Source organism: Scyliorhinus canicula, chromosome 8 (assembly GCF_902713615.1).
Source record: "Scyliorhinus canicula chromosome 8, sScyCan1.1, whole genome shotgun sequence".
Classification (NCBI taxonomy): domain Eukaryota; kingdom Metazoa; phylum Chordata; class Chondrichthyes; order Carcharhiniformes; family Scyliorhinidae; genus Scyliorhinus; species Scyliorhinus canicula.
Window position 1 is genome coordinate 20,872,985 of NC_052153.1, and position 20,254 is coordinate 20,893,238.

The following is a 20,254-nucleotide window of genomic DNA, read 5'->3' on the forward strand; positions in this document are numbered from 1 at the left end:
GGTCAAGATGCTTTTGACTCCGATAGCATGCCCACCATCTACGAGGCACAAGTCAGGAATGTGGCTGAAAGATCCCCACTTGCCTAGATAAATTAAACTCTGCAAAACACTCAAGAATGTTGACACCAGCCCCGGATCATTATCCATGTGGGGTGTGCACTTCTCCCAGTGTCGGCTTGGGTCTCACCCCCACAACCCAAATATGTGCCGGGGTAGGTGGGTTGGCCATGCTAAATTGCCTCTTAATTGGAAGAAAACATAACTGGGCTCTCTAAGTTTATTTAAAGAAGAAAATACATTTCTTGACACTATCCAAGAGAGAGCAGTCCTGGTTGGATCCCATCCATCACCATAAACATTCACTCCTTCCACCACAGGCGCACCGGCGTGTACCACCTCCAAGGTGCACTTTAGGAGATCACCAAAATTTCACCTGCCAAAGTTGCAAACTCTCACTCGGAAGAACAAAGGCAGAAGTTGCATGGGAACACCACCACCTGCAAGTTCCCCTCTTAAGTCACACATCAGGTACTTAAGGATGATGGTCTACCATCTTCTCAAGGGCAAATAGAGATGGGCAATAAATGCGAGCCAGTGATGTTCACATCCCAATAACGTATAAGAAAAAGGTTAAGCTTGAATAGCCAGGTGGTGAAGGACTGAACATAGAAGTCTTTATTCACTTATTAGTTTTTATTTGCAGATACATGTAAAATGACACGTACCTCCGAGGTCAATAACAACAGCAAACTTTCAATTAGTTCCAACCTCAATGCAAACAAGTGTCGCCAATTAATACCCTCTACCCAATTGCAATTCTAATCTCTACACTATACTTGTAATATTATTTTCCTACCAATTTTCAAATGCATTAGAGGGGCTGGTTTAGCTCACTCAGCTAAATCACTGGCTTTTAAAGCAGGCCAGCAGCACGGTTCAATTCCCGTACTAGCCTCCCCGGGCAGGTGCCGGAATGTGGCGACTAGGGGCTTTTCACAGTAACTTCATTGAAGGCTACTCGTGACAATAAGCAATTTTCAATTTCAATTTCAACTATTTTTGTCATCTTTCACCAAAACATCTAACTTACTATTCCCATTATAAAGTGGCGATTTTCATTTGGTTCAGCACCCTTTGCTGGAGCTGTATTGTTTCCTTAAGATTTGCTACATATGCAAATACCCCAGACAGCTGCTCGAAAGCTCTGTTTTCTCATGTTGCAATTATTCGGAAACAAACAAGATTTGTCTTTCCCCCGCTTTGCTTCCTTCCCGCAGCCCAGAGCAACCTGCAGCTGTCTGGTTTATCTTTGTGCATCCTCCCTTATGGGCGCTGTCTGAACGCCTCCTCCACAGTCCCATGACCAAGACTGTAAATATTTACCCTGAGGCAAGTTGCAATATATCCACCTGACAAAGCAACCTGGACTGTTCCATTGAATTTCAGGTGACAGCAGTGGAAACTCCTCTCGAGAAGGTAAGCTCCCGAGAAATTACCATTGAGTGCACAGTCATTTGCAGTTTCTGCGCCCTGGGATTCCACGTGAGGGAAGTGGTCTAGTTCTGCACTGTTGAAAATAGCTGCTGACATCACGGACGGAACTTATAATTTACGATGATGGCAACAGGTCTGGCTTTCCCATTCTCATCCTCACCACCCGCACCCAACACACCCTCAAGCGGCTCATCCTTGAGGTATCAGTTATTATCTGTTTGCTTTCACTGAAACATTTGGGGGCTGGTTTAGCTCACTGGTCTAAATCACTGGCTTTTAAAGCAGGCCAGCAGCACGGTTCGATTCCCGTACCAGCCTCCCCGGACAGGCGCCGGAATGTTTTCATTCGGGGTTTTTCACAGTAATTTAATTGAAGCCTACTTGTGACAATAAGCGATTTTCATTTTTCATTTCATTACAAATGGAGGTACACAGTGGCAGGTTTCTAAAACGTTCACTATTTGTGCCGACATAAATTTTTGGATATGTCAGGATGGAGGAGCAGAGGAGTATCAGTGAGCCATTCGGCCCCTCGAGATGTTGAATTAAATCATGGCAAGCCTGCACCTTCATCATCTTTACCATTGACTTCACAGCCCTGAGTACACTTATCGAACTAAAATCTCTCAGTCTCAGTTTTGATATTTTCTAGACTGGACAGCTTTATTTTTCTGGGACAATTCCAGGTTTCCTCCGCCCCCTCTGTGAAGAACTGTATCTTGAATGGTCCGGTTAATGACCTGCACTCTTCCACCAAAGTTTTTCTCTTTGTCCATCCCACCAAACCCCTTTGTTTATAAATTCAGAGTACCCAATTATCTTTTTCCAATTAAGGGACAATTTAGCATAGCCAATCTACCTAACCGTCACATCTTTGGGCTGTGGGGGTGAGACCCACACAGTCACAGGGAGAATATACAAACTCCACATGTGACAGTGACTCAGGACCGAACCTGCGTTCTTGGCGCCGTGAGGCAGCAGTGCTAACCCCTGCGCCACACCAAATCCCTTTATCATCTTAACCACTAGGCAGCACAGTGGTTAGCACTGCTGTCTCACAGCACCTCTACAATGGTGGTGATCAAACCTGAGGGTCATCTCACTTCAGGCGAGGGACAAGGTCGAGGCCTTTATTGTAACTTCAGCCGGCATGGGAAGTGAATCCACGCTGCTGACGTCACTCTGCGTCACAAACCAGCAATCCAGCCAACTGAGCTAACCAACCACCCATAAAAAAGCATCTTGATTCATTAAATAGTAAACTTCTTTCAGTGACGTCGCCAATATTTCTTCCTTGTGACAATCATGCAGTTTGTTGCTCCATTAAATGTGCAGTTACAGACAAATTGCTAGTGTGTCTAAATGACAATGACACACTAAAAACTGAATCCTGAACGACCCATAAGTGTTGCCTCAGAGAGATGAGAGGTTTTCATAAAAGGTTCAGGACAAGATATACTGTCATTTCATCACTAAAGAAATAATTTAAAACGAAGAGGGTTTTTTTGGAATGAGGCTCATTTTACAGAAACACAAACCTGGCTCTTTCTCTTGCTTCATTACACAGACCAATGGAGACAATTTTAACCAAACCTCACCCATTATGTAAACTCAATATTGTTTTCCATTGAATTCAATGGCAGGTAAAATTAGGCTGCATATAAATAGATGATCAATACTGCTGAGGATTACCTCTTTGGTATAAGAATTAGGACAGACTAATGTTGTCCACAATTTTCCTGTATTCCTACCCTGTTCCCATTAGCACTGATCTTAACAGTATTAAATAGATCTCACATATTCTTCCAGCTTGAGAGGAAATCTCCTCAAACTCGGGTGGCATGGTAGCACAGTGGTTAGCACAGTTGCTTCACAGCTCCAAGGTCCCAGGTTCAATTCCGGCTTGGGTCACTGTCTGTGCAGAATCTGCACATTCTCCCTGTGTCTGCCTGAGTTTCCTCCAGTTGCTTTGGTTTCCTCCCACAGTCCAAAGATATGCAGGTTAGGTGGATTGGCCATGCTAAATTTCCCTTAGTGTCCAAAATGTTAGGTTGGTTTACGGGGATAGGGTGGAGATGTGGGCTTGGGTGGAGTGCTCTTTCCAAGGGCCAGTGCAGATTCGATTGGCTGAATGGCCTCCTTCTGCACTGTAAATTCTATGATTCTGCGCTGCATCTTTCTTCACATTCAATTGGAATTGATTTCAATCCTCTCCCCTGAATTATAGACAGGATGAAGAGAATAAAAAAATAGTCATTTGGTAGTACAGAACTTGAGGGTTGCTGATAAAAGAGATATGCTGCCGAAGCTTTTCATCTTACACTCATCAGGACAAATTCACAACAATGTCAAAATTTGAGATTTGGTATTCTTGCGAATCTTAATTGGTATTATTATCACCTTGTATTACACCTGAGCCAACAATGAAAATACACTGTAACACTGCTAGTTTTGGTTTCCACAGATGTAATAATAATAGTATAAGAAACCAATGCACCCAGCAAATCCAACTGGGGTAAATTCTAATTTATTATCCTTCAAAATAATGTTTAGGGCAGCACGGTAGCATTGTGGATAGCACAATTGCTTCACAGCTCCAGGGTCCCAGGTTCGATTCCGGCTTGGGTCACTGTCTGTGCGGAGTCTGCACATCCTCCCCGTGTGTGCGTGGGTTTCCTCCGGGTGCTCCGGTTTCCTCCCACAGTCCAAAGATGTGCAGGTTAGGTGGATTGGCCGTGATAAATTGCCCTTAGTGTCCAAAATTGCCCTTAGTGTTGGGTGGGGTTACTGGGTTATGGGGATAGAGTGGAGGTGTTGACCTTGGGTAGGGTGCTCTTTCCAAGAGCCGGTGCAGACTCGATGGGCCGAATGGCCTCCTTCTGCACTGTAAATTCTATCTATGAAAATAATGGGCTTGGCTACATGTAAGAGTAAAAAAGAAAAGACCCCATGGGGAGAAAGCTACAATGAATACAATTTTTATTTTACCTCCACTGATACAATGGGAATATCCTTCTGGGTTTGAGATTGACGCACGTACTGTTGGAACATAATAAGGGCAACCTTGGTATATGTATTCTGCGAGTGTTTGACATCGGAAAGTGGTAAAATATTTAATTCCACATGCCAACCTCCCTTGTCTCAAGTCCAAATCACTGGCATAAAGAAAATAAATCAAACAAAAGTTAAGTTTCATTTCAGATGATTCAATTTCCTTTAATGTAAATTGGGTTCTCCAAAAATGGACCTTCCTTCCGTTACCTTTCTGTTATGTTGAGATTGGTTTTGAGTTGGCTAAAACTGCAAGTAAAAGAACATAAAACTTTTCTAATATTTCTACCTATTGTGATTATAAGCAATTAGAGCTGAAATTCCTGCTGGCTACCTGGCCAAAGTAATTCCTAATGATCAGCAGGCATTCTACGCTGTTGCACAGAAACTGAGAAGTATAATGATCAAATGCTCACGTGACCAGAGAGTTTTCGCAGGGAAATCTGTTTTATTAAATCATATCCCAGCAGTATTAAATAATCAGGTTTCCATAAATCACTACCGGCAAAACATTTTGATAATCACACATTCGTAGGAATCTCCCTCCTTGCAAGCTAGAAAAAGAAGTATATTCGATAGGATTATATCGAATAGCTTTTTAAAATCAATTTAAAGTATCCAATTCTTTTTTTTCCCAATTAAGCAGCAATTTAGCACGGCCAATTCACCTCCGCTGCACATCTTTGGGTAACGGGAGTGAGACCCATACAGACACAGGGAGAATGCGCAAACTCCACAAGGATAGTGACCCAGGGCCGGGATCCAACCGGGGTCCTCAGCGCTATGAAGCAGCAGTGCTAACCATTGTCCCACCGTGCCGCCATAGGATTATATCAAATAGTTAACAGAGAGAAGGGTCATTCAGGTCAATCAGTCCATGTCAGATAAATGCTTCACTTGAACTTTCTCACATTCTTCCTCAATTAACTCGATCAGCATAATCCTCAATTCCTCTTCTCCTACATATGTATATCTCACTTCCCTTTAAATACATTTGTACTCTTTTCTTCAAATATTTCCTGTGTAAAAAGTTCCACATTCTCACCGCTCTCTGAATAAAGAAGTTTTTTTCTGAATTCCCTATTTTATTTCCTACTATCCCATATTTAGAGTAATTAGTTATTTCATCCACTCTATCAAAAACATGTCAGGGATTTTAAAGATCTCTGTCAGATCACCTTTCAATTTTTTTTTCAAGAGGTGGACACACTCACGCTGTTAGGTACAACCTTACACTTCTGATAGAAGCCTTGCAAATCTTTCAGTACAGCAGTTATATCAATTGACTGGTGCAGTGAAGCAAATTGTGTGAGGTATTCCAAATGTGATCGAATCAAGAATCAATACATATTTACATCAATACATCAGTCGGGAGGTCATGTGCACAAGAAGCTGTGGGGGCGAATCCCATACGAGGACTTGATGGCTCAGGAAGGTGAGTTCATAGCACGGCAAACAGGTAGAACATCAACCTCCAAAATCCTTCCAGCACATGCCAATGGCAGTTGGTAAGAGCAGGAGGAACAGCCTTGCTTGATGTGGAGTGGCGCTCCACACGTTATATGCCACTAGCAACCTGTTCCTGGAAAAACTTGAAAGTCCCCTTCGTTTCCCTAGGTGCGGGAAGAGAAGCAACAATAATTTCTCTACTTTTCATTCCACCCCTCTAGAAATAAACGTTATTATGCTTGGTTTCTATTTTTTTTATTAACCTGTGTCATTATTTTTAGTGAACTTTTGTATTCTCAGTCCCTTTGATCCTCCATTTAGACTGTTATTTTCCATGTAATATGCAACCTCCCTGTTTCTCTTCCCAAAATGAATGACCTCATATTGATCTCTATTGAAATTCACTTCCCAGTTAATTATGCCCGTTTCTTGATGTCTTATTGTCATTTCTTGCTGTCCTCCTTAGTGTTGACTACCGCACCCCACCAAACAAAGCAGCAGTGGTTCCAGCACTGAACATCGTGGATCACCATTTCTGCCATTCTTTATCGCTGTTGTTTGCAACTCAATATAGTTACTCTTTAATCAGTGCTCTCTGCCTTTCTGCTGTGCAGTCAACTAGCTATCCTTTCGACTCTCTGTGCCCTGACTCTTGTGTTGAAATGTATTCATTTGTCTGTTACATGGCACCTTTACAGAAACCTTTTGAAATACTCGATAATTTACATTGACTGCACTACGTCTGTTCCTCTCTCTGTTACCTCTTCCAATAAGTCAGTGAAGTCAGTCAAGGAAATCTTTCCATTTTGAAATCCATACTGATTATTCATTTTTCATATGTTTAGTTTTGAGCTGTTGTCTCTATTCTCTCCTTATATAGGAATTCCCTTAGTTTTCCTGACATTGACATTACACTGATTGGCCTAAAATTCTCTCAACATGGTTCATCTCCCTTCTTATCAGAAACTAGGTTTTACATGCTTTCAGCAATAAAATTTGAATCCTAAAATGGTTTTATGACCTTCCGATAACAACTGGGATGGAGTTTTTCTTAATGCAGACAGATCAGATGGATCTAGTAGGGTTCACTTTCTAGTCCTGAGCAAGGGAAAGGAGGCTTGGTCATGATGATGGGGCAGCAGCAATGATACATTCTTTTTTTTTAATAAGCAATTTTATTGAGGTAGTTTTTGGCTTTGTAAACAGTTACAGACATCAACAGAAAGAAAGCAAAAAAGGCAAAAATGTGCAAACATCCATGTACTTTCAATACTTCAATCGTAACATACTGCACAAGCCCGCTCCTCTCCCACCTGTACTACCCGCCATTTTTTCCCTCCTACTCTACTCTACTGATACATTCTGATTACAGTAGATACAGCAGTACCTGTAGAGTTCAAGGAGTTGCAACAGAGCTGAGTTACACTCCTGGCTTCATTGCTTCCAGCTCATGCTTGGAGTCAGCTAGCAGGAACATAATTCTTTCCTAACATCAGGTATTCTCCCAAGACATCTGCAGGGTTTTATCCTGCTTCCGCACTGAACTATTTAGCAACAAGTGTAAACCAGAGTGAGTGTGTTAGAGAGTCAGAAGATCAATCCGGCACCTGAAGGTGACATGAGTGTGCATTATATGCCACCACATAGCAGTGGCTCCATTTCATTTAAATCACTTTCATCTAATTTAGTCAATGATAAGAATGATGGCCGATGTGTTTTAGCTTTTTCTTTCCCCTTTCGTTCTATCCTAATAACTGTGACTCAAACTCACTACATTCCCAAAGAATCTGGGTGTATGCTAGTGACCTGTTCTAAATGGTGCTTTTTCATTTCTCAATCATCATAGTTTATAGGGCGGCATGTTGACACAGTGGTTAGCACTGCTGCCTCACAGCTCCAGGGTCCCGGGTTCAATTCTGGCCTCGGGCGGCTGGTTGTGTGGAGTTTGCACTTTCTCCCCGTGTCTGCATGAGTTTCCTCCGGGTGCTCCGGTTTCTTCCCACATTCCAAAGCTGTGCAGGTTAGGTGGATTGACCATTCTAAATTGTCCCTTAATGTCCATGTTCGGCGAGGTTACTGGGTTGCGGGGATAAGGTGGATGTGTGGGCTTATGCAGGGTGCTCTTTCCAAGGGCCGGTGCAGACTCGATGGGATGAATAGCCTCCTTCTGCACTGTAAATTCTATGATTTTATGTTGATACGTTATTCAGTGTTTATTATAGAGAAAAAACTGTCCTCAGCTGACATCAGCAGGCATTCACTGCATAGTAATAAGTAGGAGGCAGTCTGCCTGTTTCCTTCAGTGCCTGTGTCCATTAGTTGGAGTTCCACAGCCCTGGTTGCTATCAACTAATTCAACAGGAAGCCTTCAGGTCTGTATCCTAACCAAGTAATTTGGGAACGGTTTTGCCTTCACTGCCTGACAGTAAGGGTGGCACGGTAGCTCAGTGGTTCGCACTGTTGCTTCACAGTGCCAGGAACCCGGGTTCAATTCCCGGCTTGGGTCACTTGCTGTGTTGTTGCTCATTCTGGGTGAGTGTGCTTAACACTCAATTGACTCGGTTTTATTCCTTAGCTCTAGAGTCGCCAGGTATCCTTATGACACCGCCACAAGATTCAGGTTCAAGTTCAGATCAATGTCTCAATACACCAGTTAGTAAGTTCATACAAGACACGTTTATTATTACACAGTTATTTACTACTCATGCACATAATACTAAGACTAAACTGTTCCTACCACTACTAGGCCAATACTTATCTGAAATAAGGGAACTGCCGGATCAGGGAACAATTGCCTCTTGCTTTGTCCTGGATCCGCAGGCTTCCAGTTGGTGTGGACTAAAGGGGTCAGGAGTGTCTACTCTCGTAGCGTGCATTGTATGACACTTACTTGTCGGTATAGCAATTGGCCAGGCCTCTCCTTCTCACGACCAAGTTCCTGGAGAGCTGCTGCAAAGGTGTTCTGCTGGGAGGGCCGGTTAAGAGAGAGGAGGGCTGGCTAAGAGAGCCTGGCTAAGAGAGAGAGCTGGGGTTGGGGTCTCTGTCTTATACTGTTTTGGGTTTCGCGCCCATCTGGGCGGACCCTCTATAAACTTGCAATCGATTGGGTCTCTTCCCAATCGATTGATTTGAATTTCCCCAATAACGGGGCTGTTCCTCGATCACTGGGCGGTTCTTTCCACCTTATTTGTGCCTTTGTCTCAGACTCCATTGGCGCCGGGATGTCTGACCTTCTATAGAATGTTTCAATCTCTTCTGTTTTGTTTTTTTTTTTAATTTTAGATAACCCAATTATTTTTTACAATTAAGGGGCAATTTAGCGTGGCCAATCCACCTACTCTGCACATTTTTGGGTTGTGGGGGCGAAACCCACGCAGACACAGGGAGAATGTCCAATCTCCACACAGACAGTGACCCAGAGCCGGGATCGAACCTGGGACCTCAGCGCCGTGAGGCGGTTGTGCTAACCACTAGGCCACCGTGCTGCCCTTGTTTCAATCTCTTCTAATTGTTGTGTCCATTGTGCCTGGGAATCACCGGGAATCGCTCAATTAATATGCGCAGCTTGTCAGTTTCTATGCTGTCTGGTTTCTTCACAGACAGAATCCACAGAGAGGTTCTGCAACCTGCTTGCCTTTCTGACATTGTCCAATTTTCCCTGCATGCAACTCAATGTTCCATTTTATGTCGGGAAGTGGCCAGCTTCGGTGGCTACAGTGTGGAGCCTGCACGTTCTCCCCGTGTCTGCGTGTGTTTCCTCCAGGTGCTCCAGTTTCCTCCCACAAGTCCTGAAAGACGTGCTTGTTAGGTGAATTGGACATTCTGAATTCTCCCTCTGTGTACCCGAACAGGCGCCGGAGTGTGGCGCCTAGGGGATTTTCACAGTAACTTCATTGCGGTGTTATTGTAAACCTACTTGTGACAAATAAACAGATTATTATTAAACTGACAGAAATAAAACTAGTGCAGATTCTATTAAGGTCAGGTAATTCACTCAAACGATGAACACAAAAATCTACCCCAATTGAGATTTACTTACTTTGTTAAAAAAAATTGCTAATCCAACTGGTTTTTCCCTCTCTCTCGGACATGTGGCCTCAAAAAATGCAACAGATATCAACTGGAAGTGTTTGGATTGCATTTGATTGCAAGCGTACATCATGAGTTACTGTAACTGTGCATTGGGAATAGATTTGTGGTATTTCCTATTGAGTAACATAACAGAATAGAAAACATCACTGTAAGTTCTGCCAAGTTTCTTGTATTCAGAAGGATTACCACATGTGAGATTGCTGTCCCGAATATCTACCACAATGGGTGCGTATGCTTTTGCCAGTACTGACAGGAACAAAACCACAGGAATGCTGCTTCAATAGATTTCTTTTGTTGACGTTATGTGAGATGGAACTGTGTTAGGGTAAAAGTAGTACCCTAGAAACATGGTGACCAAGTTTTAATTTAACCATACAGAATCATTAAATTAAATTCAACAAAATGTTCAGCCCTACCAAATCAGCCTTTAACGTGATTCCAATCTGGAAATTTATGCTTGATGCTTAAATATCCTCTGAATTTGATTTGGTTTGATTTATTATTGTCACATGTATCAGTATATTCCCGTTTCAGCCTCCCCGAACAGGCGCTGGAATGTGGCGACTAGGGGCTTTTCACAGTAACTTCATTGAAGCCTACTTGTGACAATAAGTGATTATTATTATTATTATTACAGTGAAAAGTATTGTTTCTTGCATGCTATACAGAGAATGCATACCATACATAGGGAAGGAAGGAGAGACTGCAGAATATAACGTTACAGTCATAGCTAGAGTGCAGAGAAAAGATCAACTTAATACGAGGTAGGTCCATTCAAACGTCTGATGGCAGCAGGGAAGAAGCTGTTCTTGAGTCGGCTGGTACGTGACCTCAAACTTTTGTATCTTTTTCCTGACGGAAGAAGGTGGAAGAGAGTATGTCCGGGGTGCGTGGGGTCCTTAATTGTGCTGGCTGCCTTTCCGAGGAAGAGGGAATTGTAGAGTCACTTAATGGGAGGCTGGTTTGCGTGATGGATTGGGCTACATTCACGACCTTTTGTAGTTTCATGTGGTATTGGGCAGAGCAGGATCCATAACAAATGGCCCAGTAAGCCATCCAATTGTCAAGAATAAAGTGATGGGAAATACATGTAACCTTGACAGCATAGCTCAATCCTAAGAAGAAATAAAATTAAAAACATTTGCCCCTATGATATATCCTGTTTCTGTATAAGAGACCAAATGTGACTCTGTTCTTGCCTCCATGCTATACCTCTTTCTGAACACGAGAGACCGCATATGATTCCTTTTATTCCAACAGTAACTGAAGACTGTCAGAATACCATAAACTGCTGTGACACTTGGGAACTCTGATGCAATAAGGTGTCAGAAGCACAGTACATTCCATTGGTGGAAATCCCGTACCAGCCTCCCCGAACAGGCGCCAGAATGTGGCAACTAGGGGCTTTTCACAGTAACTTCATTTGAAGCCTACTTGTGACGATAAGCGATTTTCATTTCATAAGGGTTTTGAATGTTCCGGAGAGACTGTGGTGCAGGACCGTAGCTGGAATTTCTTTGGACCTCTCCTGCTCCGGGGTTGTTATGGGGTTTCCTTTGCACTTCTGGTGATAGAGTAGTACCAACTCACAGGAAATTTCCATTGGAACCAGAAACATCCGGGAAGTAAAGACTCATAGAGTCATGGATGTTTGCAGCATGGAAACAGGCCCTTCGGCCCAGTTGGTCCATGCCGCCCAGTTTACATCACTAAGCTAGTCGCAGTTTCCCGTTTTTTGCCCATATCACTCTGTACCCACCCTGCAATGTAACCCTAACTGCTTCTTAAAGGACAAAATTGTACCCACCTCTACCATTGCCTCCGGCAGGCCGTTCCAGGTGCTCACCACCCTCTGTGTGAAGAAAGTTCTCCTCTGGTCTCTTTTGTATCTCTGTCTTCTCATCTTAAACCTATGTCCTCTAGTTCTAGACTTCTCTCCCTTTGAAAAAATATATTGACTATCTACCTTATCTATGCTCCTCATTATTTGATAGACTACTATAAGATTACCCCTAAGCCTCCTACTCTCCAGGGAAAATAGTCCCAGCCTGCACAGCCTCTCCTTATAACTCAGACCATCAAGCCCTGGTAGCATCCTTGTAAATCTCTTCTGCACTCTTTCTAGTTTAACAACATCCTTCCTATAACAGGATGGTCAGAACTGAACACAGTATTCCATGTATGGTCTTACCAATGTCTTGTACAACTTCAACAAGGTAGCGCAACTCCTGTATTCAATATTGTGATCAATAAAACCTAGCATGCTGAATGCCTTCTTCACCACCCTGTCCACCTGCAACTCCACCTTCAAGGATCTATGAACATGTACTCAGAGATCTTTTTGTTCTGTAACTCTCCCCAGCTCCGTACCATTAACTGAGTAGGTCCTGCCTTGATTTGATCTACCAATATGTATCACCTCACATTTATCCAAATTAAACTCCAATTGCCATTCATCGGTCCACTGGCCCAATTGGTCAAGATCCTGTTGCAATCTTATATAATTTTCTTCACTATCCACTATGCCACCAATCTTGGTGTCATCTGCAAACTTACTAACCATGCCTCCTACATTCTCATCCAAATCATTTATATATAACAAATAAGTGCACCCAGCACTGATCCCTGAGGCACAACGCTGGTCACAGGCCTCCAGTTTCAAAAACAACCCTTCACAACCACCCTTTGGCTTTGATCGCCACGCCAATTTTGTATCCAATTGGCTATCTCACCCTGGATTACGTAAGATTTAACCTTTTGCAAAAACCTACCATGCGGGACCTTGTCAAAGGCCTTGCTAAAGTCCATGTCAACTGCACTGCCCTCATCCACCTTCTTGGTTACCCCTTCAAAAAACTCAATCAAATTTGTGGGACATGATTTTCCAGTCACAAAGCCATGCTGACTGTCCATGATCCGTCCTTGCCTGTCTAAATGCCTGTAGATCCTGTCCCTCAGAATACCTTCTGACAACTTACCCACTACCGAAGTAAGGCTCACCCATCTGCAGTTCCCAGGATTATTCCTACAGTCTTTCTTACACAAGGGAACAACATTTGCTACCCTCCAATCTTCTGCCACCTCTCCTGTGGCTGTCGATTTATAAGTTTAAGATAAGCCTTCCGATGTTGTACTTCGGCAGAAAATATGTAGTGCCACGACTATCATAACTGCAAATGCCTTCTATAACACATAAAAGAAGAAAGGAAGATTTGGGCGAATCCAACCCAATGTAAACTGTGAATATCCAGTTAAAAACTTACGCGAGTAAAGAAAATACATGAATGCTTTCTCACCTAATTTTGTAAAGATGTCATAAGAGATCATTTGCATCACAATCTGTTTATGTCAAGTCTGGTACAGATGTATTGCTATTCCTGAGCAACACTGGGCATAGCATAATTAGATTTACCATAATCTACAATAAACCGATATTCCATGTACTACTTTAAAATGGGAAATATCAAAGAAATTAAGGAAAAGCCTTTTAAAAATCATGACATATAATACTTCACATGACAACCTTTGACCCAGAGACAATACAGTAAGGAAAGCCTGCGGAATGTAATTGTTTTTGATAATGTTTGAAAAGGAATTTAAAGAATTTACATCCTATGCTACAAGTGGGAAGCAGAAAGAGAAATCACCGGAATTCTTGTGAGGGGAAAAAGCACATCGCTCTTAGGAAGAGGTCAGTTTTTTCCATTTGGCAGAAATGGAGACATGGGCTCCTGGAGGGAATATGTGAGCTGTCTTAAAAGGTATAAAACCTGGGAAACTGTGTGAAAAGCTTGGAGATGCTAATGATTTGGGTGTTTACCCAGAAATGGCCAAACCTTGAACCGAGATGTTATTAGTTGGCTTGTTGAAAAGGAATTCTGGGAAGCTACACGACTGGGACTACTCTGATCCAAGGGAGAGAAGGTCAGTAGAAGTACACTGAAGAGGAGTCATATTGAACTTGAAATGTCAACTCTGTTTCTCTCTCCACAGATGCTGCCAGACCTGCTGAAGTTTATTCTCATTGGCTAATTTTATATCAGATTTTCAACATCCACAGTAATCTGCTTTTATTCATGCAAGTGTACCTTGCTGCTGATAATTGCACCCTTGAAACTCAAAGATGAAAGCTATTATCAGATAGGACTCCTGACCTACCATGAATGAATACAGAACAGCATATTGCGGAACTATGTCGCTATATAGTGCTACATGTCTCGGGGGAGTGATGCAGGTGTTTGTGTTTGCGTAAGAGATATCTTTGTACATTGACTATTGAAAGTAAAAAATTTACAGCTGCATTTGAAGTATAATTTATGTTTAATTTATCGTGGTTCTGATTCATGTGAAGGTAAAAGCTACAAAAAGTGGAATCTTGTTGATAATGTCGTTATTTAGGAGTCAATCAGTAAATTTTGTTATTTTGGTTTACAGTTTCCTTGCAGGGAACGTAATATTCAGAAATGGTTAGTAAAGGTTAATAGAATACTGGTAAGCACAGGCTACTGAGTATGCAAGGTATAGACCGCAGACTAATAGGTATAAGTTGATGTTACGATTCCTGTGGAGACCAATAACCTATAGAAAGATATCTGAATTTCCAGTGGCTGACTGGAAGGATCACATGACAAGTATTTTACAGTAATATTCTAACTAAAAGCAACATTTTGACACACTATTCAATTGGAAACTTATAGGCTAAATGACAGAAAAGATCCCCATCTAATTTATAGAAAATTCCCTTCCACGGTTATACTTTGCTCCACCCCTTAAATGGGCCACATTCTCCAGGAAGCAGCTTTAAGCATTTCTGAGCTTCTGATGGCATCCATTTCCAACTTCTAATCCACAAACTGACTTCCACTGTCAGAAACAAATTGGAGATTCTTCCCTCTAGCCAAATTAAATGAATCTTCGAATCTCATTTACATCCTCACAAACTCAGTCTCTTCGATCTGAGCAAGGGTTTCCGCCTTTGTTTCATGTAGTGACTGACACAGGCAACAATTTTTCCGCTTTAAATGCAGGACTAGCTGCCTCAATCTCTTCTTAGCCTCGCCTAGTCCTTTATAAAATTGCGGGAGATCATGGGGGTGGCAGAAGGTCCACCTGAACCTCTCCATCTGTAACACTAAGTGTTGACGCTGAATGGGTCAAAAGGTTGAAAGGGCATGGGGTAGGGGGGCTAGGGGCAGCGGGGAGTTTAGTGGAGAACAAAAACAGCTGTAGGGAAGGGAACTCAAACAACAAAGTTACCCTCGTTGGCGAGGTTGTTTCTGTGAAGGTTGGCATTGAACTGATGAGAGGGATGGAGAGGGAAGTGGGAATGGGAGAGAAGGAAGGAATGGGATGGGAATCGTATATGCGGGTGGATAGGATTGGAAGGATGGAATGGTATGAGTGAGGATGGATGAGAGGGAGAGGAATGGCATGGAATGGATGGATAAGATGTTGGGCGCGATTCTCCGCTGCCCACGACGGGTCGGAGAATAGCGGGAGGGCCTTCCCGACATTTTTCCCGACCTCCCGCTATTCTCGCGTCAGCCGCCGTGACGCTTGGCGCGCGGGCTTAGCGACGGTCGCTAAGCCCGCGATGCCGTTCTTCACAGGGCCGCGCTGCTAGCCCCGATCAGGGGGGTGAATCGGGTCCCGGGAGGGGGCGCGGAGGCTGCCGTGAAACACGGACAGTTTCACGGCAGCCTTTACGACTCTCCACATTTGCGGAGAATCATGCTCGATGGAACTGGTTAAGTTTCTCAAAATGGCAGGGACAATTATTTGACACAACTGACTATTCAAAAGCTCTCCCTTGTGCTGAAAATGAAGATTCGAATGATAATGTTTTAGTAAAACTGCCAGGTGAATTAAGGGAACAGGAAATAGTAACAGTCCATTTCGCAAGTGTTTCTACACATTTGATGGGGATGCAGTGCACAAACTCAGATTGGAGGAAGGAGTAGTTATCGCATTTCTGTGAAACTTGAATTTTAACAAGGACTTTGTCATGGAACAAGATTGGCAGCCATCTTTGATGATAGATACTAAAATAACAACAGGTGGATTTCAGTAAAAGGATTTTAGAGGCAGGAATCAGGGGCCAGGATGTTTCCTGCCGTTATGATCTCGCCTCCTGATGGGCAGTGCCCAATCACCCAATCTTTGTGCTGCTGCATCGGGGACAGGCCGCACTCAGGGTCACCGCCTCCCATGCCAGACAGAGGCTCAATCATTGGTGAAAATCGGGTACAGAGGCAGTTTCATCTTAGGCAGAGCATCACTGCGGATTCTCTTCCTGATCCCATATTCTGTCCCTAAATTGTCTGATTGCGTTTCCAAATTCCTTAGAGCACCCAATTCCTTTTTTCCAATTAAGGGGCAATTTAGCGTGGCCAATCCACCTGCCCTGCACATCTTTGGGTTGTGGGGGTGAAACCCACACAGACAGGTGGAGAATGTGCAAACTCCACACGGACGGTGACCCGGGGCCGGGATCGAACCCGGGTCCTCGGCGTTGTGATGCAGCAGTGCTAATCACTGCACCACCGGGGGAACCAAGAAAGTAGATTAGTGCAATGCAGTTGATGTTGTCTCCATTTATGTATTAGGACATAAGAACATAAGAGCTAGGAGCAGGAGTAAGCCACCTGGCCCCTCGAACCTGTTCCGCCATTCAATGAGGTCATGGCTGATCTTTTGTGGACTCAGCTCTACTTTCCGGCCCGAACACCATAACCCTTAATCCATTTTTTCTTCAAAAAACTATCTATCTTTACCTTAAAAACATTTAATGAAGGAGCCTCAACTGCTTCACTGGGCAAGGAATTCCATAGATTCACAACCCTTTGAGTGAAGAAGTTCCTCCTAAACTCAGTCCTAAATCTACTTCCCCTTATTTTGAGGCTATGCCCCCCTAGTTCTGCTTTCACCCACCAGTGGAAACAACCTGCCCGCATCTATCCTATCTATTCCCGTCATCATTTTAAATGTTTCGATAAGATCCCCCCTCATCCTTCTAAATTCCAACGAGTACAGTCCCAGTCTACTCAACCTCTCCTCGTAATCCAACCCCTTCAGCTCTGGGATTAACCTCGTGAATCTCCTCTGCACACCCTCCAGTGCCAGTACGTCCTTTCTCAAGTAAGGAGACCAAAACTGAACACAATACTCCAGGTGTGGCCTCACTAACACCTTATACAATTACAGCATAACCTCCCTAGTCTTAAACTCCATCCCTCTAGTAATGAAGGACAAAATTCCATTTGCCTTCTTAATCACCTGTTGCACCTGTAAACCAACTTTCTGTGACTCATGCATGAGCACACCCAGGTCTCTCTGCACAGCAGCATGCTTTAATATTTTATTGTTTAAATAATAATCCAGTTTGCTGTTATTCCTACCAAAATGGATAACCTCACATTTGTCAACATTGTATTCCATTTGCCAGATCCTAGCCCATTCATTTAACCTATCCAAATCCCTCTGCAGACTTCCAGTATCCTCTGCACTTTTCACTTTACCACTCATCTTAGTGTCATCTGCAAACTTGGACACATTGCCCTTGGTCCCCAACTCCAAATCATCTATGTAGATTGTGAACAATTGTGGGCCCAACACGGATCCCTGAGGGACACCACTATCTACTGATCGCCAACCAGAGAAGCACCCATTAATCCCCACTCTTTCCTTTCTATTAATTAACCAATCCTCTATGCATGCTACTACTTTACCCTTAATGCCATGCATCGTTATCTTATGCAGCAGCCTTTTGTGTGGCACCTTGTCAAAAGCTTTCTGGAAATACAGATATATCACATCCATTGGCTCCCCGTTATCCACTGCACTGGTAATATCCTCAAAAAATTCCACTAAATTAGTTAGGCACAACCTGCCCTTTATGCTGCGTCTGCCCAATTTCTATCCAGATGCCTCGCTATTTCTTCCTTGATGATAGATTCCAGCATCTTCCCTACTACCAAAATTAAGCTCACTGGCCTATAATTTCCTGCTCTCTGCCTACCTCCTTTTTTAAACAGTGGTGTCACGTTTGCTAATTTCCAATCCACCAGGACCACCCCAGAGTCTAGTGAATTTCGGTAAATTATCACTAGTGCATCTGCAATTTCCCTAGCCATCTCCTTTAGCACTCTGGGATGCATTCCATCAGGTCCAGGAGACTTGTCTACCTTTAGCCCCATTAGCTTGCCCATCACTACCTCCTTAGTGATAACAATCCTCTCAAGGTCATCACCTGTCATAACCTCATTTCTATCAGTTGCTGGCATGTTATTTGTGCCTTCCACTGTGAAGACCAACCCAAAAAACCTGTTCAGTTCCTCAGCCATTTCCTCATCTCCCATTATTAAAACTCCCTTCTCATCCTCTAAAGGACCAATATTTACCTTAGCTACTCTTTTTTGCTTTATATATTTGTAAAAACTTTTGCTGTCTGCTTTTATATTTTGAGCAAGTTTACTCTCATACTCTATCTTACTCTTCTTTATAGCTTTTTTAGTAGCTTTCTGTTGCCCCTTAAATATTTCTCAGTCCTCTAGTCTCCCACCGTATTGGGAAGACTGAAGCCATTGGTTCATCACCATCTTCATCCTCCTCCCTGTTCTGATACTGAACCAGCCTGTTTGGAAACCCGATGTTATACCTGACCCCAAGATGAACTTCAAACCATTTATCTATGACATTAGTACGACAGCCCAGTTCCATCTTATATCGATGATGGAACTGGTTCAGTGTATCAAAATGACGGGGATAATGACATTGAAGTGTATAGAGGTTGTCGGAGTAGAGGTAAGAGAGAAATCAGGAGGGCAAAAAGGGAACATGAGATTGCTTTGGCAGATGAAGCAAAGGAGAATCCAAAGAGCTTCTACAAATACATAAAGGGCAAAAGAATAACTGGAAAGAGTAGGGCCTATTAAGGATCTACAAGGTCATCTATGTGCGGATCCAGAGAGATGGGTGAGATCCTAAATGAATATTTCTCATTGGTATTTACTGTTGAGAAAGGCATGGATGTTAGGGAACTTGGGGAAACTTGGTGACAAAAATAAAGATTATTATTATTATAATAAATAAATAGTGATGCCTTGTGGGGTGTACATATTACAGAGAAGGAGGTGCTGGAAATCTTAAAGCTAGATAAATCCTCGGGACCTGATGAAATGTATCCCAGGTCGTTGTGAGAGGCTAGGGAGGAAATTGCGGGTCCCCTAGCAGAGATATTTGAATCATCGACAGCCACAGGAGAGGTGCCTGAAGATTGGAGGGTAGCAAATGTGGTGCCTTTGTTTAAGAAGGGCCACAGGGAAAAGCTTGGGAACTACAGACCAGTGAACCTAACATCTGTGGCGGTTAAATTGTTAGAAGGCATTCTGAGAGTCAGGATCTACTGGCATTCAGAGAGGCAAGGACTGATCAGGAACAATCAGCATGGCTTTGTGAGTGAAAAATCATGTCTCATGAATTTGATTGAGTCTTTTGAAGGGGTAACCAAGAAGATAGATGAGGGCAGTGCAGCCGACGTTGTCCACATGGACTTTAGCAAGGCCTTTGACAAGGTGCCGCATGGTAGGTTGCTGCGTAAGGTTAAATCACATGGGATCCAGGGTGAGGTAGCCAATTGGATACAAAATTGGCTTGACAACCGAAGACAAAGAGTGGTCGCAGAGGGTTGTTTTTCAAACTGGAGGTACTGACCAGTGGTGTGCCTCAGGGATCAGTGCTGGGTCCACTGTTATTTGTCATTTATATTCATGATTTGGATGAGAATATAGGAGGCATGGTTAGTAAATTTGCAGATGACTCCAAGATTGGTGGTATAGTGGGCAATGAAGAAGGTTATCTAGGATTGCAACGGAATCTTGATCAAATAGGCCAGTGGGCCGATGTATGGCGAGATGGTGTTTAATTTAGATAAATGTGAGGTAATGCATTTTGGTCGATTAAATCAGGGCAGGACCTACTCAGTTAAAGGAAAGGTGTTGGGGAGAGTTATGGAACAAAGAGATCAAGGAGTACAGGTTCATAGATCCTTGAATGTGGTGTCATAGGGGGGCAGGATACTGAAGAAGGCATTTGGCATGCTTGGTTTCATTGGTCAGAACATTGAATACAGGTGTTGGGGCGCCCTGTTGAAGTTGTACAAGTCATTAGT

At 43.1% G+C, this 20,254-nt stretch overlaps 1 long non-coding RNA gene across 1 annotated transcript; it reads left to right on the top strand.

Annotated features, from left to right (window-relative positions):
- The first annotated feature begins 1,289 nt into the window (after nucleotides 1–1,289).
- Nucleotides 1,290–14,387, top strand: LOC119970150. Its single transcript, XR_005461547.1, has 2 exons — nucleotides 1,290–1,476; nucleotides 14,080–14,387. It is a non-coding gene; the product is annotated as an uncharacterized LOC119970150 (long non-coding RNA).
- Nucleotides 14,388–20,254: the final 5,867 nt, after the last annotated feature.